Source organism: Synchiropus splendidus, chromosome 8, assembly GCF_027744825.2.
Source record: "Synchiropus splendidus isolate RoL2022-P1 chromosome 8, RoL_Sspl_1.0, whole genome shotgun sequence".
Lineage (NCBI taxonomy): Eukaryota > Metazoa > Chordata > Actinopteri > Syngnathiformes > Callionymidae > Synchiropus > Synchiropus splendidus.
In genome coordinates, this window is record NC_071341.1 from 8,128,337 (window position 1) to 8,154,970 (window position 26,634).

Here is a 26,634-nt window from a genome sequence, read left to right on the forward strand (position 1 = left end):
TCCAGGTTGACAGGTGAACTCTCCTCTGTCTGCAAGTGTCGACCGCCATCCTTCACTCTCAGTGAGCTCCGGCTGACGAGTGTGGCCACACACACACGCGCATATATTTCTATCCACATGCACAACAAATGCAAATGATCACACACTCACATGTGCACTTAGTATTCTATGCAAATGACTGCAGCTGAAAAGCCTGACACGCAGCTCATATAGAGATCAAGGATGTGTTGAGTTTTTTTTTCTTCCTGCATCTGACAATACTTACAGATGAGTTTTGCTGAGTTTTGAAGAGAGTAGGTGGCGCTCTGTGTTAAAAAAAATGTGTGAGGTTACGATGAAATGGTTGCAAAAAAATGACAGAAACGTGAATCACATCTGGTGACATGCCACAGAGGCTTCACAAAACTGTGCAGTCATATTTGCTGCCCAGTAGATGGCAATCTCTACTGTGAAATCTTTGGATTTGATCAACCTTTTTACATCATTTTTAAAACAGAGCGCCACTTACTGAGCTCTGAAACAGAGGACACTGTATCATGAAGCTTCATCCCCAGTACCAGTCACCAGAGATGGGGTCAGAAGAAAGAACACTGTTTCAACAACCCTCAGCAGCACATTTTTTGGGCACCCCAACAAGGAAATAGAATTTTTTTCTTTGTTTTTATCTCCCCTCTTAGTGGAAAGCATGTTTTAAATGGAAATGTATTCGAGAACATTGTGCTACTGAAGTCCATAAAAGGCTCTTCACCCACAGGCAGGAACAATACAAGTTGATTGTGTTGGATGCTGGTTGAGTTCTTCAGTAATTTGGGATCCTGCAGTAAAAGAACACAAAAAAATCCCAACTTTTTTCATATATATATATTTAAACACGACTTCAGTGGGATTCATGCATTTTTTTTTCACCAATTTTGACAAGAAAATTATACTTGAGTCTCAGTTTTGCTCTCTTTTTCCTTCAGTGTCAAGCTGCTTCTTTGACAAAATATTGAATTAGAAACCCCCTGTTTTCAGCCAAATTTTAAATATGAATGATTTTTGGTGGCTCTCTTGTCTATTTCACCATATTTCCAGCGGGCGTGGGCACTGCAAAGGTGAATGCTGCACATACCCTGTGTCTAGTGGTGCATTTAGGCTCTTATGAATCATGACCAGAAGCAAAGAGGAATGCTAAAGTGCAGCATCAGTCAGCAGTTGGTAAGTGTGCTGTGACCTGAAGTGCTTCTTTCGCTGGCGTGTGGTAATAAATACTGTGAATAACTGTTCTCGCTTCCTTATGTGCCATGACTGCTCACGGGAATGGAGCCAACTACCAAAAAATATCTCTACTCCTCCATGCATTTTTAAAGTAGAGTTGAAATTATCAAGAGTCTCCACGGCAGCGTTTCAAGACAAGAACGTCACTGTTTTTGGGTGATTTTAAGGGCGTAGTTGCAAGGCATAATTGAGACACAGCTCCAGTCAAGCCCAGTTTCTTTTGTCGCCTACGTAGCTGCATTTACCAAAGCTTTCTGACTGAAGGCGGAACTGAAGGAGAGAAAGGCTAGACAGCTACAAAGATAAAAAGCTGCAACAGCCGGAGTATCAGTGAGTGAAAAACAGCTCAAGGAAAAGTGTGCGCCAGCGATGAAAGAACACATCAACAAGCAAGTGAACACACTGCGAGAGGAACAATAGTAACGTGGATGAAAGACGGAGACATAAAGGAACATTAAGGAAATGGAAATAACAGTGTGGGTGACGGCTTCGATGTTTGCTGTAAAGACAATTACCAAAAAGTGGCAGAATATATATATGCAAGCATACAAAAAGAAAGACAATGCACTCCCATCGAAGAGGTAGGGATACACACATGCGGACAAACACAATAGCTGATCACTGTGCGTTTCTCTGATACACAAAGATAAGATCGCAGTACCACACAAAACAACACAACCAAACACACCTACACAAAAAACACAGACATCTTCACATGCAAACTCTAACCATGGACCAAGCATTTTACATCACAACCATCATCCACATGTGTTTTTCGTGCGCATAGTGCCGCTGGCCAGTGGGTGTGCGGTGCGTGTGTGTGTATCCCACAGTGGCAGATGCCGCCTGGCTTCTGCCAAATGATGGAGACGATAGCTAATTGTGCAATCAGGCAATCGAATCTTTCCGATCTCATTTTCGGTGCGACCCCCCACCGCCTCACGTACGTTTTCTGATGATCCGAACGTAAAGTAAAACAGAGGGGATGGCACGAAGAATGACTGCATAATGTAAACACCATCATTGGCGGCCGTTTCCACTGCGTTGCAGCCACAGCTCTGTGAATCGGGGATGCAGCGTGTGCCAACACATTGGTTGTGTGTCTTTCAGTGTCATTCACTTGTGTGAGCGCTTGGATCCCAGCGTCTCTTTCCCCACACTGAGATGTTTACCTAATCAAGCTGGCCTCGGCGTCCAACAGCAACGGTGAAGTCCAAAATCACGGCAGAAGGAAGCAGGGATATTAAACAGTGTTGATTTAATTCAAGAACAAGAGCCCAGGCCAAGTTCTCATTTGCAACCTGAGCCAGTGCCAGGCATTGATTGCAGGGACTCACTGTCATGTACACAACACAACAATAAACAGGAAGCTCTGACAGAATTTGTATTGACTGTAACTACAAATTAAACAATGACTATGAAAAATCTCACATAAAAAAAAAAGCTGGCAAGTACTCAGCGGGCGCAGACCTCCGCCAAGGCAGCTTTCCTTGACACAACAAACCATGTAGTGGTTAAAGGACTACTATGTTTGGAATGTTTTCACATCACATTCGTCCGACACAAAAGGATTCCGAATATTCAAAATTCAAATATTGAACACATTTAGTTAAGACAACCAAATGGCAACCGACAATATTCGGCATGTAGCCTGTAGCCTTTTATATAACATCAAACTTGGTACGCATGAAGTTCACTTCTATTTGTACCTATAGATCTATCCATCATCAGATCCGATGAGATTTATCGGAAACAATTTGCCACACTGATGGACAGATGATTCTTTATGAAGCAGTGTCCTCTTCTTCATCAAAATCCTTTGTTTTAGGTTGGTCTAAAAGCACTCTCCTTCTTTGCTCATTTTTTTTGTACCACATAAATATAAACTTGGGACTGCCATCGCCTTGACTACATGATACTGTGACAGTTAAATCGCCAGGTTGAGTCCTGGTCCGGGAAGTGAACTTGCTTCTGCAAGATTTTCAGGGACAATACATGAAGAGTTACCGCTGAAATCCTGAAATATATTTTTTATAAATCTATTTCCAAATGAAAAAAAAAAAAATTAAATAAAGAAGAAATGTAATGTGTTATACATTATGTGTCATGACCACCATGTTCTTGCTCACCAATCTACATGACCGTACATGACCGTACACCAGGTTTTAGGTCCTAAAGGTCGCATTTTGGTTCTTCTTCAATTCCAGAACTCTTCCGAGGTTTATTTGCGTGAACCTGTCGCAGAGGCCAAACAAATTACGCATCTTTTAAATTAATTCACTGAAAATTTCTGGCAGAAGGTCCATCGTCTTCCTGCCTGCAGGTGCAGTGTCTCCATCTGGCCGGAACCTTACCTTCTTTATTATCTTGGTTACTCCCTGGTAGGTCATTTTTAAGCATTGTTCTATACGAGAGCCTCTTCATTCTTTCTAGCTGACCTTCCTCATTTGGAAGAGATAGCTGTTGCTACCACAAGAAGAGTTTAAAAACAAATTTTACAGATCTTTCTCTTTGATTATTGACTTTATTTTACTGTAATATTTTCCACACCCTTCAGTCTTTTCAGTCTTTCAGTGGCCACCCAGCGTTTGCTGCTTAACCACACCTAAATAAATCTTATGCCCCAGACACAATCCCACACATACAGTAGGTAGCTGTTCTCTCAATATGCTTCAGAAGCAACAGAAGCCAATAAAATACAAGAACCATCTTCTCCATGACTCAGGCCAGAATCTGGCCCATGAAAAACTGTTCGTGATGAGTCGAACACAAAACTGGCCACAATTCATTACATGTTCATAAATTTCACATTAAACCTCCATAAAAAAAATATAATTTAACATGAAGATACAACCAAATCCTCCCACATTTCCCCCTCCGCGCCATCTGTAAATGAAACGTCCTTGCGAAGATTCAATATGAGCCGCCGTTCTGTAACTCTTAAGATCTATTTCTCTGTCTGCATTTATGTTTTTGTTTCTCTTTCGGGAACCGCTGCGCTCAGCGTGTTCCTCAGAGTGATTGCTTTGCTGAGAAAAAAGCATTTTTCACTGTTAGATGTGGAATGCTTAGCCGGAAAAGTTCCAGTCCCCCTTCAGTGTGGGAGATGCAGTGGAGCTTCAGAGGAGAGGTGAATGATCCATCCGGAGCCTGACTCTGTGTGGAAACATTATTCACATGTGTGCTGTTTATCAAACTAAACATTTCATACATTTAAGCTCGGCTATAATTTTTGTTCTGAGGCCTATAGTTTTAGAGATGTGGTCTGGACAAGACGGTGTTAAGGCAAGCGCTGAGACCCGTCTTGGATCCCTCGGGTGGATCAGTGATTTGCAGAGGAGCTATTAATTACAGCTTTTTTTTGTGTGGTGCTTGTGTATCGGTGGGTGGGCAGTTGGTGGGGAGCTGGTGCGTGACCCTCCACATATCACCATATCACCCCACCACCTCTCTCCAGTGACCTGGAATACAGGCAGTTACGGCCATTAACCCAGCCCCCGGCTGATGTAACACACTCTCAACAAATTCGTGTGTGGCAGTTGTGTATCGCTGGTTACCATGGAGGCAGACTGCAACACAACCTGTGAGCTCAACTGAACACTCAGGATGAAGAACAGCGCACCCAAAAAAGAGATTACACATCACATCAAACAACCCCGGTGGGAAAGTGAAGCTCACCTTCACACGAGGAAATAAAAGAGCGCATGGTGCAGCTGCCAAACCACTCTGTGGATTGATGACATTTGACGAAATGTTGGTCTCAAGAAAGAAAGGTTTACACTAGATCTACACACATTTATGTCATATGCACTAAAATGATTCAAAGGATGTTCTTGATCTGACTAGAGTCTTCACTCAACCCCTCTATTCTTCAAACAGATTTAAAAACTCTGTACTAATGATCTTTCTTTTTGCACCCTCTCTCAGTTTTTACCGCTCAGTTTTGTGCCATATCACTTCCTGTTTTCAGCTAAACACAAGACAAACGCATTAAAAACAAACTATTAAGTGCTACGCAACATGTGTGAGCAAACAGGTATGTCTTTGTTTGCTTGTAGAGCAGGTGTTCCAGCAGTGGGGAATTGATGTTTGCAAGGATATTCCACACACTAACACAACTAGGACGGCGGTGTGGCTCAGTGGATGGGGAGGACACGTGCTTCCCTTCCCACAAACACCTTGAACTATTTCCCCACAGAGTCGTCCTCTGCAGTAAAACACTTCATTTGTATGCTGCCCCTGAACTCACTGACAGACCGGCATTTGGAAACGCTCATCTACTGAGCACAAGCCTGTGTACCCCGGACACATGTCCCTAAAACGTGAACACTCGTCTATATCAGCACATAGACAATACTAATATATTTTCTCATCAAGTTCTCGGTTCACAATACATGGAGTTTATAGTATATGCACATGCAATTATCTACTTAAGTTATAATTCCACAGACGTTCTATGATCAAGCATTATTTATTCATTTTGTATTTTGACTTTATATCTGATTTTTTCTTTCTTTCTCACTGTTTCTTGGGAAAAAAATGTTGAGTATGTGGTTGTTGAAGTTAAAATTTTGACACAACAAAACCGAACAAAATAATCGCAAAAATTCAATGACAGGGTCAAGTTTCTAAAACCAGCAAACGTAAAGGGCTAAATTTCACTATATATATATATATACATATATATATATATATATATATATATATATATATATATATATATATATATATATATATATATGCCTATACAGTATGTTTTCAGATGAATCCTTTGAAGCACAGAAATGTTTGATTCAAGAGGTTCAGTTATTCCAGCTGGAATGACTGTTCTCGTGTCTCTTTCTGCATTTCCTGCCTGCACTGTCACCATCAGATATGAAATGGTGAACCTTGAGTCCAGACCCTCCCCATTGAGATTTTGTCACAGTTCAGACTGAGCTAAATAGAGTCTGCTTTCAATATTGCGGACGCTTGGTGACTTATGGGCAATAAGTCATGTTATTGCAAAAGGGAGTTGAGCGAAAGGGCAAAACGTGCAACATCATCTTGAACATGAAACTAAAGTGAAAAAAAAAATATTCTCCTTAGACAACAGTTGAGTTCAGTCTGAAATATGAGGGAGCAGGCATCAACATTCCAGAGGCACAGACACCAAACATTCATTCTTTTGCTTTCCCTGTATGGGGGTGGTGGCGAATAGCAAGAGCACATATAGTATTTCAACATGACCTGTGTGTAAGATATGTTGGAGGGTGGATATAAAGGTGGGCCTTGCTCATCTTTTGCTTCCCAGAATGTTGAAAGTTTTCTAGCACTAGAAGAAGAGCTCGTGTGGTGCTGTCAAAATGAGGACACCCAGGTTCACAGTCACTGGCCAGTCATGGCTTCTTTTGGGACCTAGTATGGTCAGAAGAGGGGCAGAAAAAATGGGACAATAGTCCTTCAGAACTCGAGCTATTATATACTTTACACTGAACCTGAACAAGGTCACCTTCCCATTGCTAAGAGCCAGACAATGGCAAGGCCTGTCTGAGTGGCTGGCTGCCTGTGTCATGAAAGACACCATATCATGCCTTCCTCAGGGGCCTTTAAGGTGATATTAGATCCCAGGGCAGGACTCCAGTTAATGTCTTGAATAAATTACATCCCAAATATTTATTTTGATTGATCAGAACTCTGAAGCTAGTTAGTTATGTAAGATAGAAATATGAATCTATGATGACATATTTCACGTCTACTCTGCTACCTGTCCTGAATCCTGTCACATTATTGATTCAATAACTACGAAAGCACATGTTGCACCTGAGGAAATGTTTCATTGCCTGGATGAAATATTGCGGCACCTGTCAAATATTACTGTTCCAAGAAGCACATGGTGTTAGGAATAATTCATTTATCTTTGGCAAAAAAAAAAACCCATGGGGTTTTAAGGGGTGTAGCATATGATGGCATTGGACTATGAATGAATCAGACATGTTGATGGTCTGCCAAAGCGCGGAGATCACATAGACGGTCTCTGTCACACTCCATAAATTACAAATCTATGCAGATGAGTTGTTCCGATATTTTTTTTTTAACCTAAAGTGCTACTTCACACCTTCACAGCAGAATCCCTGTCTGACTTGCGACGCCAAATTACTGAGGTCCAATAACTAGCCCTTCCAATTTGACCTTTTCTGTTCAAAAGTGTTAGAGTAAACTTACATTAGCTTATGATTTCATTTGATCCCTTTCATTAAGCAATTCAGGATAAGGGTTAGGGTTGTCGCACTTATATGATAAATGACTGTTGACTTTTGATATTTCATGTCTATTGAGAGGCATCTTTTATGCTGTGTATTATTATTATTATTGTTATTTTTTATCTTTAAGTACTATTTGAAATGCAGAAATGGTGCAGTGACCAGCCACTCATTTCAAAATAGTCTCAGGAACACACGTAGGCTCATGATGAAATCAAAGTTGTGGCCTGATATTTTTATCATATGGCCCACCCCTTCTGCCAAGCGTGATGCAACATGGTCTCCTTAGTATTAACATTGATTCCTACAAGTGTTAGCCTTAAAATGTGTCTCCTTCAACTGTGCCAGAAGGAAAGAAAGAAGTACATACAAACAAAATGCTTGTGGAAAAAGGGTCAACTTCAAATTTAAAAGGAGTGTTGGGGTATGGTATTGTGTTATGTTGTGTAATATGTGTAATAATTGCAAGGTAATTAGATTTCGTATTTGCTAATACTGACATTTTAATGGCATTCTAGCAGGCAGCATAATTGAAAACGATTATGTTGACAGCACACACCATGTCACACGCACAGTCGATGGTCCTCTGGCCTACTATTGAAGAAAATATGAGCAAAGTGATGTGAATCAAAATCAGAGGGAACATTACCTGGAATCTTCAGCACTATCATATTAGTCAAAGTGTGTTGTCGAGGAATCCAGGTCTGGTTTCATGACCCGCACTTGCTGTTGGCTTTTACCTGGATATCTTGTCGACTCACTTCTCATGAAACAGCAGAGCAAAACTTTCACAAGCCATTACACAAACAGCTTTTATGCTAAAAAGGCTGACATTTTACTGGTACCGGCTTCTTACCTGACAGCAACAATTACTGTAATTGCTCTCCATTTGCGTTTATGTCGCCCTCCATTAAAGTGGAATAATTTTTGGAGGCACTTTATGGCCAGTTACTGCTGAAACAAGGCTGCTAATCACCTGGTTTCATGTTCGGTTTAATCGAAACTCATGAGCAGCTTATTGAAAACAACCTTTCCCTCGGAAACGCCCTTCATCATTGTTCACCTGCTCTAAGATGCTTCAGGTCCTGATGTAGATTTACTGTGGGAGAATCTCGCTCAGCTGGATCAAGTTAAAACGCTGGTTCACCAGACTCAGATTACCACAGATGAAACAATATGAAGTGTATTCGAGAGAGACACAGGTTTGCTGACCTCGGAAAAAAGCAAAAAAAAGTCTACAGATGCACTGATGAGGCTTCATGAAACAGTCTCTGCTCTAAAATTTTGGGTTTTAAGCAACCATTTCAACGAAACCTCACATATACCAAGAGCGCCACCTTCTGAGCTCTGGCTCATGAAGCCTTGCGAAGCCTCATAATAAAGTGAGGCTTCATTGAAAAAGTTGTACGAATCCAAAGATGTTGGAACAGAGAGTGCCATCTAGTGGGCTCTGAAATAGAGGTTGTGGTTTCATGAAGCCTCATCATCACAGTTTTTCCTAAAGCAACCATGATCATTATACCTACATGCATGCAACTGGCAGTTTGAGGTTTTTTTTTTAGAACTACTTTCTCAATGCGGTCTTCAATTTTGCACAGGGCACTGAAACACTGGTGATTTACCAAGAATGCACTACAGTAGGTACAAATTTCAATGTCTTTTGACAATATATCACCCATGCTACACAGTGTCTCTTGCTCTAGTTTTGAAAAAAAAGCTCGGAGCTTCATTTTCCACTGGTCTCATTCAGGCTCTGGCTATTCATGACGTCTAGTCTGGAGCTAGTCTGGTCCTGTGTGTTGTTCTTACTGACATAGTGAGTAACTAGTGAAGCATCTCAGACAGGACCGATGGTGAGATGTTTACAAAAAAGACGGTAAGTCTCACTCAGAAATCAAAATGAAATATATAGATATACATACACTGTCACACAATAGTGTTAGAATTCAACCAACTGAAAGAAGGTCAAGCGGATCTTGTTGAAGTCAAACGTTTACCGTGTCTCTCACTGGCCTTGCGTTACGTTCAACATCCTACATTTCCGCGATCTAATCTGCAGTCTGACATTCGTATCAGCGTCCCCAGGAGCCGTATCACGTTTAAGCGCCCCTCAACAGACTCTTGTTATTGTTGAAGGCAGCTAAGAATAACACTCATGTTTCGGCTTTTTTCTTTAAGTGTTAAATCAACAAGACCTTAAAGACCACACTACTGTATATGTATGGAGGGCTGCTGGTCTCATTTGTTCTGGGAAATCAGGATGACAGGTGGGCAGATGTGTTTGTGTGCTGGATGTGTGTCAGCCCGGCAGGAAATACCACAATTCTCCAGCAATGAGTGCTGATGATGGCTTGTTTGGCTCGCACTTATGTGCGAGTGAGTGTCTGCCTATAGAGTTCATGTGTGTTCACCGTTTCATTGCCTGGCTAAGTGATTTATTTATTTAGTTGTTCTTCGGTCATCATGTAAGAAAAATAAAATACGTGAAATAAATCCAAAAAGCTTTGTACTGCTGCTATTATGGTATCACCACATAAAAAAACAAACAAAAAAAGTTGTAGTGAAATATCTTGTTTTATAGCTATTTTGAAGTTTGACAACATTTGTGTAACATTTGCACTTTAACATAGAGCAGGAAGGTTTTCCATTGAGTCAAATCTTCCCCCTCTGGCAGCATCAGGCCACCAGCTAGTGAACATGGCGCGGCTGAAGGTGCCAAGGTTAAGCCACTCTTTCAGGTTCCACTCTTCATGTCACCTGGTGTATATAGGTCCTCGTCTCAGTTCTTATTCAACAAGCTCTTGTTCCCAAACTTTTTCCACGTTACTCATGGCCAGCGGTGAGTGAAGGTGTGATGACAGGTTGCTGTTACTGGAGGATGGTCTACTCCCTACTGTCCAATAATAGCAGTAATAAGATAGTTTGACTTGAGATGGAACAATTTGTCTGTCATATTTCTGTTGAGTCCATATGGAGGGAACTGGTGACAGTCCACAGCCCATGGAAGTTGAACACCACAACACTCCTTTTTAGTTCCATGTACTGTCATTCAGGCTCACCATCCCTGTTGCTAGGGACATGAAGTTTGGGGAATAAATAAATAAAAATCCATTAACCCTTCACCTCTCTGCATGACACCCAGTTGTCCAATGTTCTAACTCCAACCGTCGCAATGTCTCCATCTTTCATGTTTGGAAAACCTTCCTCTGTCACCATCCAGCACTCCATCAATCTCCCCCGTCTGCTTTCATCTGTGTGTTCCTCCGTCCCCCAGACAGCATCCTTTCTAACATCCTGCCTGAACCTTGACCTGTGTCGGTATCGTCGCTGACAGAATGCAGACCTCCCTGTCAACTCCATCAGCCACTATCTGAGAAGAAACATGGTAGCCTTGAGGGAGATAAAAATATGAATGTTCCCTTCTTTGTCCTGCTACATCTTACGCCGGCAACATGTCAGGGGTTTGGCCAACTAGACAGTGTGTTTAGTGAAATCCTCTCGTGGATTTGTCTTTTCTGAACCAGATTCTCACAAGACCCCCAGAGAGCAGAGCGAGGGCAAAAGGCAAGTCGGAGAAAAGCAAACCCTCTTTCCTTAACTTAAATAGCTGTTTGTGGGTGACAAGCGGTGAAACACTTTTCCTACAGTTCTCGACAACTGTTACCTGGCGTTCAGCTGAGCACGCTATGCTCGATATCTCCTCTTGTTAACTCCCCGCGACCAAAATCAACAAATTGATCTCCTTATTTGGAGAGCAATGCCTTGGATTACACTATTACTTGACGATTAAATGAAGTAGCAACTTTCTCCTCACAGTCTGCTTTCAATTGTGGGTGGTCCCACTGAGGGTTCCACAGATTAAAGAGGCTTTATTGGAGAGCTGAACTCCACTCTGAAGCCTGAGAATCAGAGTACATTAAGAAAAGACTGGGATTAACGCGCAAGTGAGAATAGTCATTCCATTAAATGTATATTCTCACTTATAAACTGCCTTTGTGTGAACATGTGTAAATCGCTGGATAGCTTTATTCTGAGCTGAAGCTGTTCTTCAGACCTTAACAGGATCCATCCATCCACCTTTCCCCAGCAGCCATTGCCTTCCCCAGCGAATCCCAGCACAGAGTTTCTAAAACTACTGGGAAAGACGTTACTGGAAGTTGTGTGACCAAACCCTCAGATTTAATTTCATTCAGTTGGAGCCTATTCGTAGCAGTCCAGCATCTGATATCCTCGAGGCTGTTAACATGAATTATGACGCAACTAAAACAAACTGACTTTGAAAAGTGAAGGAATGAAAACATGATGTTTCTTTTGTTCCTGATATGATCCAACAGAGATAATAGAGTTGCCAGGAAGTGAATCTTCAAAGACAGTAAGAAAAGTTATAGCTCTTCCTTCACGTCGGCCACGGCTCCCTCTCTTGTGATAACACGCTCCCCGCTGCCCATGGTTGCCAACATTTCCCTTGTCACATCAGAATAAATCTCAGCAGCAGTTCATTTGAGCAGCAGTTGTTTGGACAGAGCTCACCTGCCACGCTCCTCCGTGCCGTCCTGCCCGACGCTGGACAGCACTGGATCCGGGCGGTGAAATAAAAACCCTGTCAAACTCAGACAATAGAGAGCAGGAAGCGTCTGAACGCGCACGTTCACGTGCACACACGTCACTGCGGCTGAGAAAGAAGCCAGACAGCCATTAAGCAAATGAGACTGCGTCTCATTTCAAAGCCAAAATAATACAGTTAGCCGTGAAAGTGTGTTTGCTTGTTAATGATTAGGAAGTATGCCATCAGCAGAAATCAAGCCGGCTTGATTGCGGACAGGAAAGACAATCACCCCGGAGACAAAAGCTGCATCCTGACAACCGTCGGTGCCCAACAAGAGCAGGCTGGCAGCGCCCAACTGAAAGCTCTCACTTTCCAAGTGCAGTGGGATCATAATCTGACTTGGCAGACGGCTGGCACGAGAAGTGTTCCAGTTTGGAGAGACATAAAGTGACTCCGCAGCGCACCGGCCTTCCAACCCCCCCCCCCCCTTTTTTTTTTTTTTTATACGCTATCTTCTCTTTTCTTCTTCAAAACTTGACACGCGTGACACATGAGCAGCAGAGAGGAGTCCAGGCAGAACTGACACATGCTATTTGTCGAATTCACTTCAGACTTTTGTTTTTTGGAATAGCGGATGCGGAGATGTGGCTCTTCGGAGGAGAGTTTGATCTGCTTCCATGTATGTATGAGCAAGTCCGGCGACTGCCAAGGGCTCCAATTTGGAGAGACATAAAATAGAAACTCATACAAGACTTTCTTCTTCTTTTTATGCACCATCTGCTGCACTTTAAGGCTGTGAAGAAAAAAATAAATAACTCTGTAGCTTCCTGTGCATAGTCACGCTTTGTGACGCTAAAATCTAGCACCGCAACAGACACAGCAACTAACTCACAAACCATAAAAAACATGACATTCCAATGCATCATGGTGAAATGGAGTCTCTCAATTATGACCAAGCAACTGACCACTTCTTTAAGAATCTTTAAGAATTCTGCCCACTTGACGGCATCTGTTATTTATCAGAATTACGACGGCACTCAACATTAATGTTTCTCTTGCATGAGGGATTATGTTCAGTTTTCCTGAGGTTATTTGCTGTGATATTCACAGGGCTCAGATGTATTTCAGGAATGCCTCGCAGTTCAAATGCTCCACATCACAAAGGTACTTTTCAAGGAACTCTGAAGTCTTTTTTTGGCTGAACTTGGGATGAGACTCTCGACACTCTTTTAAGGATCAAACGGCACAATTGACAACGCTTTGTATGAAGAGAGTCGAATTAAGCTGCATTTAATGGAGATTATTTTCTCGAAATTCAATATTTAAATCAGAAACATCTAGATTTCAGTACCATTTTGGTCAATGGTTGGGGGAAAAATGCACCAGGTTCAGAGATTCTACTGTGATGTGGGTTGGAGACACCGAGACATAAAGTACTGACAGGCTTATGAGGTGTCATGAACCAGTGTCTTTATTTTCAGAGCCCAGTAGATCTCTGCTACAAATCTTTGGATTTAAACATCTGTTTAAATGAAACCTCACACCTCAAACCTGGCAGCATTTCCTGATGCCCTGAGTAGCGGAAAAGAAAGGAAGAGATTGCATAGGATGGTGCGCCTTCCACAGTGTATGTATGTGTCACTTGCTATAAACAGCGCCTCAAACATGCATGTATTTCACGATGATTTCCGCGGCATCTTCAGTAAAGAGGAAAGCCACATAAGGTGCAACAAATTAGATGTCATGAATACCAAGTGATACTAGCCTGCATATGGTGAAGAGAGTTTCTGATGGTCCCCGCTGCGTGTGTCCACCAACTTGGAACATTACGTGAGGAAGTTCCGTGTCCTTCCATGTTGCATTTTGACAAATACGCATTTGTCAAAATGCAACATGGAAGGCTATCGACACAGGAAGCAACGCAGGACGCAAAGGTCACTTGAAGATAGCGGTTATTTGAAACTGTGAGAGTGGAACAGGAGGTTTGTTCTAGTTCTAGAGCGCCACCTGCTGAGGTTCTTTTTGGCGTGTCATGTAAAAATATGTTACAAGAGCACTTGAAATCATGAACAAATGAATATTACATGCCATTGTTGACAAAACAACTTCAGTGGTGTACATAAAAGATTCATCTGCTCGATATTGCCTTATATAGTACTGAAGATGGAAACAATTTTCACTTAAATAAATGTAAATTCAACCGTTTTGCTGAAGGATCCAAACTATTATATCATAGACATAAGACGTGCTGGTGTGTGTGTGAGCCAGAGTGACACAAATGGTTGTAGAACCAGTCTATGCCCTTTAAATTAAATGCTTTATGTCGCACACTGTCAGGGTCAGTGCACAGAGTTATGGGCTGTCACAACTGAGGTGTGTGCGTGTGCATGAAGGGAGCTGGACGGAGCTGTGGCTGGCATTGAAATAAGCCTCATCGATGCCGCTCATCATGATGATGGATGGTAGCAAGAGAGAGTGGGGTAGGATGGCAGCGAGGGGTGGAGGGAACGTCTGGAAAAAAACAACAGGAAGAGTTTAAATCATACACACCTCACCGTCTCTACGTCTGCGCTGTGACCCATCAGATGTGTCCTCGGCTCAGCCTCGAGTCCAATCACTGGATGGGTCAACACCACTGGATGCTCGGTGGTGATCCTGGAAGTTCACTGAAGAAAAAAGAATGGAGATCCAGGCTGTAATCGTAAAGGTTTTTAGGGGCATTCTCCTTCACACACACTGAAGACTGAAGAACTTGCAAAACCTGGGCCTCCAGTCTGTGATTGTCCATCAGGAAATTGTACCAGTGAACGGACTGAGGGTTTCATTCAGACTGAGCTTTTTCTTCCCTCTTTTCCTTTCACGGCAGAATTGCCCAGTGTTGTTTGGAAAACTTTTGTTGTGGCCTGCTGGTTTACAAGGCTTGTAACCAGAAGGCTTCAGAAACAAAGTGCTTCATCTTCTAGTGTGTCTTGAAGAATAAACTTGTTTTATTGATGCAACAATCCTGTTAATACTTTATGCCCTTGTTGACTTTTTAAAGGCTCTTTTCCTTCTCTCTGAAACAGGAAGTGTTGCAGAGTCTGTATAGTCAAGGAAAGCTCTACACCACTGAAATGCATTGAGAGAAGAATGAATTGTGCCATGTTGTTTCCTGGACACCAGTCACTAGAGATTATCATTGCCTTCTGCTCTGCCTGTATTTATGCAGCCCATATGAAGTTATTACAAAACTTAAAAAAGGCCTTTTTGATAATTGTATTTCTTTAATAATGTTCACCTTTTATTTCTTCATTAATAACTATCATTAAAATGTGAAATAAAATGAGATTCTATGAAAAGTTATGCTCATTTTTTGCACAGTATGTGTCCCTCAAAGTAAATAAATTACAATATATATATTGTCCAATTACACAACGGGGAGAACATACAAAGTCCATGCCGAAAGGTTATATATATATATATATATATATATATATATATGTGTATATATATATATATTAACACTAATGCTATTCAGAGGAAGAAGAAATATCAGTATTTATGATCAAATCGAATTGTACATAAAATTAAATCAAACTATGAGATTATTATTGTGATGCCAATTGCACTTTTTATCTTGTTTCAGTGGTTCTTAACCTTGTTGGAGGCACTGAACCCCACCAGTTTCATACGCTCATTCACCAAACTCTTCTTTAGTAAAAAATAAAATATGATACACTAAGTGCAGACTAGATTGAGGGGTGGACCTCTGCGGCGGAGGCTCCACCGAACCCCTGAGACCGACTCACCGAACCCCTAGGGTTCGATCGAACCCAGGTTAAGAACCACTGTCTTATTTCAATCAATGGACATATCAACATATCATTCAACATATTAAATGTTATGTTGAATGAGTACAGGGTTGACCTTTTAAATACACTTTGACTGATGTGAGGGGCTGCCCACCAAAAAGAGACTATAGGTAAAATATGTGAATAACTACAAGACTCTTTTCCCCAATATATTTTATTTATTTACTTTCAGGGACAAGAAGTACTGTTTAAATGAGCACTGCGTACGAAAGAAAATTTGACTTCACTTTGCTCATGTGATGTAGAATGGGTATATAGCTATTGCGTATTCTGGATCGCCGTGTCACCTGGAAACCAAACTTTGCAAAACCCACAGCCAGAGATATGAGCGTGGCTGTCACTATAGTGTAATATTCTGTTTTGGTCCTCTGATGCTGCTGTACCGGTTTGACAGCATCGCTTACTTTGCCTTGCTGGACGCATTCCGGACCAAGCGTTGTCATTTTGGTACCCTGTCACCTGCCTTGGCCAATCAAAAGCACCTGCTGCTATAAAGGCAGGTCTGTACTCAACAACCGCCACTTGCCTCTCTGAACACCTGCACCATTTTTTTCCTCAACTGCCTGACTGGTATCGTTACAACATTTCCAACCCCTGACCTCGACATCTGAATCCAGCCATGGCCTCTTCAGATGTGTTTGCCTTTCTTTGAAACTGATATCTTGTTGCCAACCTCTACTCGCCCAGTTCTCGTAAAATACTTTTATTCTACTGACTCCTTCATTCAAGTGCTTTTGAGTCTTACAGTTTTGCATTGTTACAGAGCGACGTTCCCGTTTCCACTTTTAGAAAATGTTCAATGCGAACGGAGGGCTGAATGTGAAAGTTACAGTTAGTCATAGGAGACTCGCAGTAAACGCTTTGAAAGGCGTCAACATGACCTTCTCACACTCTCCTCACCTTCGCTGACCTCCTCAGCAAACTGAATTAAATCAGTGCTTTAACGTTGAAATGAAATATGGTGACACATTGAGGGGAAGGTGGAGAAAAAAACGAACGTCGGAAGCACGATGACAGCGCCAGTGAGTAGTGGGAGAAAAGGGGAGTGTAACAGATTAATAATGTGTCTTGTGCTCCTCCTCAGGGCGATGGAAAGACAGAGGAGGAAGCTGAAAAAGTTCCACAGGAAAAAGAAAGAGGAGGAGCTGTGGGAGTTTCAAAGGGTTGATGCAGATCTTCATCGGCACCTTAAATTAAAATCCTAAACTGATATCGTAGGAGGACGACATGTGGGGGGATGAGTGCATATACAACAGAACAAAGCCAAAAAAGGAGGTTGATTGACCAGATAAAAACACGGAGGAGGGAAAACTCTCCATCTCAAACATTACTCACCACGAAAAAATGCTTTGGCCGAGGTGAACGAAGCAAGAAGCTAAGGAGCGGACTCAATGATCAGTGCCAACACTGTGCTTTTAGTGTAGATGAGATGAAAGAGCCTCCAATTTCCCCCCTCTCTCTGTCTTTTCTGTTTCACTCCCGTCTTTAAAAGTGGTCATGGAATAAGTGTATGAAGCCACATAGGCGGATGGTATCTTGTATTTCAATCTGCCCAGCTTGAAGGCAGTGAACCTGAGATGATGGTTGGTGTGTGCGCTGGCAGCTCTCATTTGACTTTGCTCTGTGTGGAGGAGGCCGCTGCTTTTGCCAGGTATGATATTAACACTCAAACATTCACCTTGTGGCAAAGACCGGCAGGCGGGGATTTCTTTGCCTCTAATTTTAACGTTACAGTGGGAAAATGATTGCTTGGGGCCAAGACTCAGATTACAATTGACACCAACCATTGTAAAAAAAAAAAAGAAGCAATAGCCGTTTGGCTTTGTATAATTCCCCCAATGCTAGTGACAATTTAACAAATTAGATGTAAATGCTTCACCTACTGAGATTTACAAGTTTAGCTGAGCTGAATTACAGGTTCCACTTCTTTGGCCTTTTTATGCCTTCACTGGGAGATATTAGTGGCTTACTAACACGACAGGAGGAAAGCATCCACCAGCCTGCCCCTTACAGCAATACATTCCACACTGTATTCAGTGTATTTTCCTTTTGCTCTGTTTTAGTGCCTTTTGCTCTTCTCTTGTTTAAACAAGAGGGCTGTGATTTGCTGATATCCTCTCCGGTGTACATTAAATTGCATGCTGAATTATTAAATAATAACCTAGTCATAATTATCTGGGTCCATCTAGTCTTCAAGTATTACTATGGTATACACACACATTTAAAAAAAACATTCATCATCAGGTCCCTATGACCAAGACTCACCCAGGTCAACGGTCTGAATCGTTCTTCAACATAACTGGTAAGCTACACATAAGTTTACTTCTATTCAACGCTGCAACATCAGGAGTCATCCTCAACATCCATTCAATAGTATGGACTGAGACACCTCTTGATATAGGCTGACCAGAAACAAAAACTATTGGACACAAACAGAGATTTTTTTTGACAACAAATGTTCCCTTCTTAAACACTTCTGATCTGGAAGCCCCATTAAGCAGCACATTGCCGGCTTCCCCCACAGGGTGGTCATAATGAGATGGTCGAGGACTCTTTTTTTTCTCTTTTAAAAGATTCCAAACACTTGCGATTATATCTGGTTATCGCTCTATATCCATTTCTGCAGTCCAATATAGGACAAAAGAAGGTGGCTTGAGTTGATGTTTGGCAAGGGTTAATTCAAGCAAGTGAGTTATTGCATATCTCCAATCGTGCTGTCACAGTTTATATAAAAAAAAACAAGAAACAAAACAAAACAGACTTCTGTTTTTTTCTTTAGAGGCTTATTTGAGCATGTATGTTCATAGGAAAAAGTAGTTTGTCTCTAAATCCATTCTCCAATCTTCATTGACTACCATTCTGCATGACAAAATTGGGATTTTCCAGGCTATTTTAGGGTATTTATGATCTCTACGTGACAAAGATTAGAGCTTCTTTGTTGAATATCAGCATACATTGTAGTTGATCTAGTTTTTTGTTGACAGTGCTTAACAGTAAACTACGAATGAAGGGAAATTTGGCACTTGGGGTCACATAAATAAATTGTAGGTCTTTATTCTACAATACTTCGTCATATATGAATTTTTTTGGCTGCGTGTCTCTGTGTCATAATGTTTTTAAAATAGATATTGTCATCTTTGCTGACAACCCTTCCATCCGCCAAGATGTTGAGATGCTCAGCAATAAGTTCCTCAGACTTTTCGCGGTTGTTTTCCTTATCCAAAACGACATGGAGAGATTTGTAATTATCCCGTTCCAGCCAGATGCTATTAACAATCGCAGACATTATTTTGATCCACAGGCGGGAACTCTTTGCTGGAGCTTTGTTTCCTGTACATTGAGCTGCAATTAACAGAAGAAAACAAACTTCGTTGTTTGCCGTGTCAGCCCTTTCTTCCTCGCCATTTTCCACTTGAACTCCTATAAAAATGTTAAATATGTCCCACATCTGCGGTCACATCCTGTGGGCTCACACACGTTTAACCGATGGCTGATGGAGAATTCCGTTTTGGGGCCTGCGGTCCCCTAAATGGAGCAGGTGAAGGGTCAGTTCCAATAACAGAAGGAGGGACAGGAGTGAATGAAGCAGCAGACACATGCGGAAACTCAGCAGGCCATTACCGGGATTTGTGGCTTTAGCTGTCCACCATTTTATGGAGGGGACAATTGCTTTTCAAAGTGTCGACTTTGGTAGTCGCTCGACATTTGGCTCCTGACTTCAAGACACGTCATTGCTGGCAAGTTAGCGTTCGCGCTGCCAGCTCATGTAAATGACCTAATTCATGTGACTCGGAGGAGACTGTTGGTTTTAAGCTTAAGTGGACTGGACCAAGTTGGCTTGAATTCGCAGACATTTTGTGTTGGCTTGCGGCTCCGAGTGGCTTGTAAGTAGTGATTACCGGCATCGGCCAGAGCCGCCGATGTCGAGGAGAAATGTGGCGATGTGGCCCAGGAGAGGCCCCCTGCTTAATGACACCAGGAAACGCCGCCCAGGTTCACCCCTTGTGAAACGTCTGGCCAGTGTGCGGGTGTTGCAGAGAGGTGACAAGGGAAAAGTTGCTGAAAATAGCTTCCCAGGGACCTTCTGAAAGTATGTGCATGTTGACATCGCAACCATTAGCTTTAAACAACAGTTACTGACAGGGAGGCAAGCAAAGTTATAGTTCTGAATCAACAGCACATGTAAAAACTTGCTGAAAAGATCATGGCAATTATATCATGGTAGTGATCATTAGATTTACCGATCGATCTACGTTCCCACCCTCACCTATGGTCACGAGCTTTGGGTAGTGACCGAAAGGATGAGATCGCGGATGCAAGCGGCTGAGATGAGTTTCCTCCGCAGGGTGGCTGGGCGCACCCTTAGAGATAGGGTGAGGAGTTCGGTCATCCGGGAGGAGCTCGGGGTGGAGCCGCTGCTCCTCCACATCGAGAGGAACCAGCTGAGGTGGCTCGGGCATCTGATTCGGATGCCCCCTGGACGCCTCCCTGGGGAGGTGTTCCGGGCATGTCCTACCGGGAGGAGACCCCGGGGAAGACCCAGGACTCGCTGGAGAGATTATGTCTCCGGTCTGGTCTGGGAACGCCTCGGGGTCCCCCGGGAGGAGCTGGAGGAGGTTTGTGCGGACCGGGAAGTTTGGGCTTCCCGGCTCCGAATGCTGCCTCCGCGACCCGACCCCGGATAAGCGGCAGAAGAAGGTGAAGGTGAAGGTGAAGGTAGTGATCATTAGAACATGAGCAAGTAGAAGGTGTACATTTAAAGCGTACAGGATACTTCCCTAACATGAGGCCTTTTCCACACTGCCTTTGTGTTATTGTCATAAGTCAGCATAAAAGACATTGTGGAAAGAGTGAATTTCTGTTTCGCGTTCAATAAAATATCTGTGAGGATCTTTGCAAGCCTGAAGTCTTGAGGTGACCTACTACTTCAACAATTCCATTGTTATCTTTCCATTTACCGTTCTACCTCAGACACTCTTATTACGCTATATAGCGACGAATGTCAAGAAGTTCAGGAGTGATGCTGAAGTCATCTGTATCACGGGCAACATATCACCTAAGACAGAGATAGGCTGGGTTACAGTTGAGGCATGAGGTGGCCTTCACTTTATTTACTTTTTTATACAATGCTGTCACTGGGTATATATACTGAGCACCTCCAAACAGTTTAGGCACCAAACCTGCATAATTGCAACAGAGGCAGGCAGGCATTGGTAGATTTAAACAAGCCTAGCAGCAAATATGAATCCTGATGTAGAGACTACTTTATCCAAGCAGAAAGCAGACACCTGTAACTTCAGTTTGTTTTGAAGTTGTTTATATGAATGTTTTGGAGAGAATGATGACAGCAAACATCTTCCTGGTTGAGGAGACGAGGGAGACTTTAGTTGCGAAATATAACTGTGAGGGTGCTCAGACATCATCTATACCAGAGGTGGGCAATTAAATTTCCTAAAGAGCCTCATTGGAAACTGTAACTGTTGTGAGTGTGGCCATCATCAAATGAAAGACAGCGATGACTACAAAACACAACAGAAAACTGTCCAAAATATATATATATATAAGTAACAAGGAGAAAAGGACAAAATGATCTTAAAAAGAGTAAATATGCCATGAAAACTATTGAAATATTTAATTTCATAGTAACTTAATTTGAATATAAATCAACATAACTATGGACAAGAAGTTCAAGATAAAAAGGCATTTTATTTCCAAAATGCATTTTCAAGAACAAGAAAAACACAAAAATGGCCAATCAAAAGAAGAAAATGATAGTCTTCAAACAAGAACATGCTATATTTACGGCTGAAGTGGTGAAATTACAGTGTATCAGTTAAAGTGTGCCTTTATTTCAAGCAATTACAAGCTAAAACCCTTTAAAAGGTGTGAAATCAAAGTTGCATAGTACCATGGAACACAACACAAAATGTCGAAATGTCGAAGCTATAGGTGCTAAATATATAGTTACAAAACATTCTATTACAAATATTGCCCTACTATAATTTATTTGTTTTGATGTCAATGCAGAAAATTCCAGGCGAAAGAAAACAAGAACTATGGCCAGATGAATGTAAGCCAAATTCACTGGTCTTTCAGATCGGAAGAGTGACTCGCTCTGATGTGTGGGATTCAGTGAGTCAGTGCATGTGTCATGCTCTCTGTTTTGCTCAATAAGTCAACAATAGAAAACTTTTCTCTACTCAAGTTAAGCAAGTTGACTCAGCGGTGGACATCTGTGGCCACGATCACATGGCGGCTCAAGAAACTGCATGTCAATAACATCGTCCGACCACCATTTGAATTCAGGGACCAGCTTGAACGGTTCGACTTGGTTAAGAGCGGACGTCTCACGCGTGCAAAGCATGACACATCACATTCAGTCCGACATGACACAGGAAGCAGCCTCCTCCCAGTCTCTGAAAATGTTAATGGATTTCAAATCCTCACACTGAGTGACTTGCATGCATGAAGACCGACGATGACCTCAGGTCCATTTGATTCATTTCCTATTTTTAATGAACAGAAATAATGACTCGGCAAGCAACGTGATCACACCATTATCATTAAGAAAATGTCCTATTAATGGCTACGGGCTTCATTAAACCTCACAGACAGTGAGTGCCTGGGGTGTGTTGCTGCCAATAGTACTGTCAATATTTGACCACTCATTGTTTCCCATGCAGTTCCTGTGATGGAGTGAACTTCAAGTCAGCATTATCTGATTTGGTGTGAAGCGGATGCAACGACAGCTTAAAAAAGTCGGATGATAGAATAGATGAGGACGACACAGCACCCTCCCTCTTCCCCTCCCTCTTTTCTCCACCTGCCAGAGTTGAGAGATACATAAAAGGAGGAGTGCTTTTTTTTTTTCTCCTGAAGGAAGGAGAGGGAATCGATATGTCTACTAATCGTGCTCTCCATGTTGACATTTCTCTGCCTCTCCTTGGAGGCTGTTTAAGCGTTGGATGAATAAAGCTGTCACAGCCGATTCCACCCCTCGTCCTCCCCAGCACCTGCACCCTTGGCTGCCAGCCCTCCCGTCCCTCCGTCTTCACGTCCGTCCCTTGGCCTGAGCAGCTGCGGACAGTTACTCATGGAGCCAGGCTACTGGCTACGATTGCTTCCTGATAATTCGAGACCTTTTCAGACAGGTGATGGATGGGAAAGGCACCGCCCACTTCCCCCTTCCACCCTTGGGTTGTGGCTGCTCCAAGTGATTTGTCTCTCGGTGTTTTCTGCTTGTGTTAGCCGCTAATTAAAAGTACCTAATCAAATGATCAACAGTGGCGTGTCTCGAGGGCCCCGTCCCTCAGTATCTCTGCTCTCCAGGCTTCTCTAAAGCAGCAGCAAACCGTAATTGGATTGCATCTGATGTGACCGCTGCTTGCCCTGGCTGAGCTTTGTGGGCTGGATACGAATCCAATGAGATTTATTAGACTGGAATTTAAATGATTAGGCAGCGCCTCACGGAACCAGTTCGTATATATTCTTCATTCCTACGTGCATATTTTTGCCCCTTCTTTGTAGCACTTTATGTTTTTATATGAAGTCTGAAACAGTTTCACTGGGTCACAGGCTTTCTGCCGTGGTAAATAAAAGCATTTACACAATAAGATGGTTATTATTATTAGGTTTATTTTTGTGAGAGAGTAAGGGAGGTTACAATGGGAGGCAAAGATGTCAAAGGAGATGGGACCAGTGCTTCATGGTATATTGAAAGACAGAATTTAAGTGGGAAACTTTATTAGACATAGCAAATAGTGCCCTCATCTTTTAAATAAGCTTTTCGATTTTCTTCAAAGAAGTGAAGGGCTACACCGAACATTTTCATTTCTTTCGGCTGCAAGACTTATAACAAAAAAAAAAATAAAAAAAAAATACCAAGACAAGGTAACAATTTGTAAGATGTATAACGCTGAACTTACAAGAGGGAGTACATCTGCACCACGTTCCTCTACACCGCACTTCTTACATGCTGCATATCCTCTTGGTGCACAAGTGAGTCTTAGCTACATACACAGGTGCTCCCCGGACAGTCATGTCACCGCAGAGTGTCTCTATAACTCATTGCAAAAAAACTGCAGTGATTTTAGAGATATAAAAACATGCAGCAAAAGCAGTTCTGCTACATTTGTAGATTGTAAACAGTTCATTCGGTTTTTGGACAGTCATTTTTAAGTCAATTCACTGTTATGTCCTTAGTGAGGCTGCACTGTTCTTTTTTGTTTATTTATTTAATATGTATATAAATTAGGGGTGAGATTCAATAAAAAAATATCTAGTTAATTCGAGAATTTGTAATAAATTCATCTCAATTAATCGCAGTTTAATGGTATCAGAATATTTGCCACAAGAAGCCACATTTCTCAATTTGAATGAATTTGGTATATTACTGAATCAAATGATGGAGCCACACATACCTTCAAACAACAAAATATTGTTCAGTTTGACAATAACACAACAAATCATGATGGTGGCTATATTCAAGTTTTTATATCAACATATTTAAACTAAAGCAATTTTCATGTCATGAAAATATTTGGATAAGAATTTCAGTTTTATAAGACTTTCAAGTCCATTCAGAGTAGTGGAAACCCTGGCCATTATGTAGTGAAAAACATCCCGGCACAAAAGCAAACTTGCTTTTGTTATTTGACTTCTGCTCATCTAATTCTTGAGCGGAAATGAAGGACTGTAAGGAGGACGAGCAGAAACGTTGGCGCGTATCTACAATGGGAACATTGGAAAACTGGAATTGATAAACTTGACAGAACATGGGACCAAAAATAGTCGACCTCATTTCAGATTTCCCTGTACTGTAAAGATGTCCAGCACTCAGGGATGTGATTTACATCCACAAGTCAGAAAAAAAGCAATAATAATCGGAAACAATTTGACATAATTCATGCATAGAGTTAATTACAGGCCTGATTACAGGAGTCTTCGACTGAAGCCTGCAGGTGAACAAACAGGCAGCAGTGTCGGCTTCGATGGACTACAATGTTGAGAAAAGTTTCACTGCAGCACCAAACCCTGGACGTCATGCGATCTGAATTCTGGCCCCATTCATGGCCGTAGGCTCGACGTCTGCCTCCGACTTTACGTCCACAGGCTTTGGCCATCTGCGTGCCCAAATGTGGAACTTATATCTCTAAGTCAAACAGTATTCGCGCACCCTAATTTAAACCAGAGTGTTTTTCTTCAATACGATTTGGCTATTAGCAGATCATAAAGTCCAGATGACATAATGTGGTTCGCCTGGTCACACTCTGGTTTACCGATTTCTCCCGCCTGCTTCTCTTTTCATGCAGTTCCTTTCCCATTTTCTCCTCGGCCAGTGTAGTGAGTGGTTACATTTCTGAGCCGCCCGTTGCAATAATAACACTGTGCTCTAAGCAAACTTTACTCACCGCAAAACTGCCTCCCCGTCTCCACCCAAAAATCCTCCCCCCTCTTCTTTCTCCTCCCCTTTAAGTGTTCATTCAATCATCTTTTGTCATCTGATCGGAGGACAGTTTTATTATAAGAGAATGATGAAGAACCAGTGTTTGCTGCTTCTGAAGAGGGAATTTATTACCTTTCTTTCTTTCTCCCTTTCTTTCTTTCTTTCTTTCTACCACACATACCAACAACAGCTCCACCCAAGCTACTTCACAAGGCCAAAAGAACAGCAGAAAAGTGGGGTAAAAAGGGAAACTTTTTTTGTTCTACCCGGGCCACGAAAAGAAGCCCGTGGAGCGTTATTAAAAAGAAACAGACTATGAGAAGCTATGGAGGTGCCACAGGTCACGGACGCACACGTGAACACACGCTCATAAACGGTCTGGAAATGAGAGGGTGATGCTCTCTTGCGTGCAGAGCATTGAGGAGCTGGGTATCTCGGTAAAGACCCCTGCAGCTTTCCCAGCCGCGTGCCTAACTCCCTCCAGATTTTCAAACGCTCCTGGTCTCGGTCTATGTGTGTCATTATTTGTGCAGCCTCACTTCAATAGTGTGATTAAGCTCCAAAAATTGGTGACAAATTGCTCTCAGGTGCACATGCTTTGCCGTAGATGATTTTTCTTTTCGACACTCGGCACTGTCTTCGTCCTGCCGTTCTCCCATCTTCCCTTTCTGCCGGCAAAAAAAAAAAACCCCACATGGTTGTTGAGGCATAAAAACAAGTCAATATTGCTGTAATTAAAATTTCTAGTGGCAGACTTTTGCTTTGATCATTTCAAGGCTTCTCGTCTTACAATAAAGAAAAGGAAAAATCGATGGCTGTTTCTGCGCTGGTATCATCTTACAAGCGCTCCCTGCCCCACTTTTCGTTCCATAATGACCCATGTTCCCCTCTGTCTGTTTTGGAAAGACTCTTGAAGTAGTACGAGAGTACGGCTTGGAAACTGCTCCTTGTTGTTTTAGGTGTGGAATAGATCACCCCTGAGGCAGAGACTTTTCATGGGTACAGAAAGGCTATTTTAATTGCGATAATCATGTTACTGCAGTCCCTGTGACCGGCAGCCTGGGAATCAACTGAGAATCTTAGCCTGTACCTCTTCTGAACATGAGGACAATGTAGATTCTGTTAGATCTACACTGACTTCGGCAGCATGGACAGATGACTGACTCACCGCGTCTAGGTCTAGTTTCCATTGCTACCATAGCTACCGCTGAGCCTGCTTGCTTTATACATATATATATATATATATATATATATATATATATATATATATATATATACCTTCACCTTCTTCTG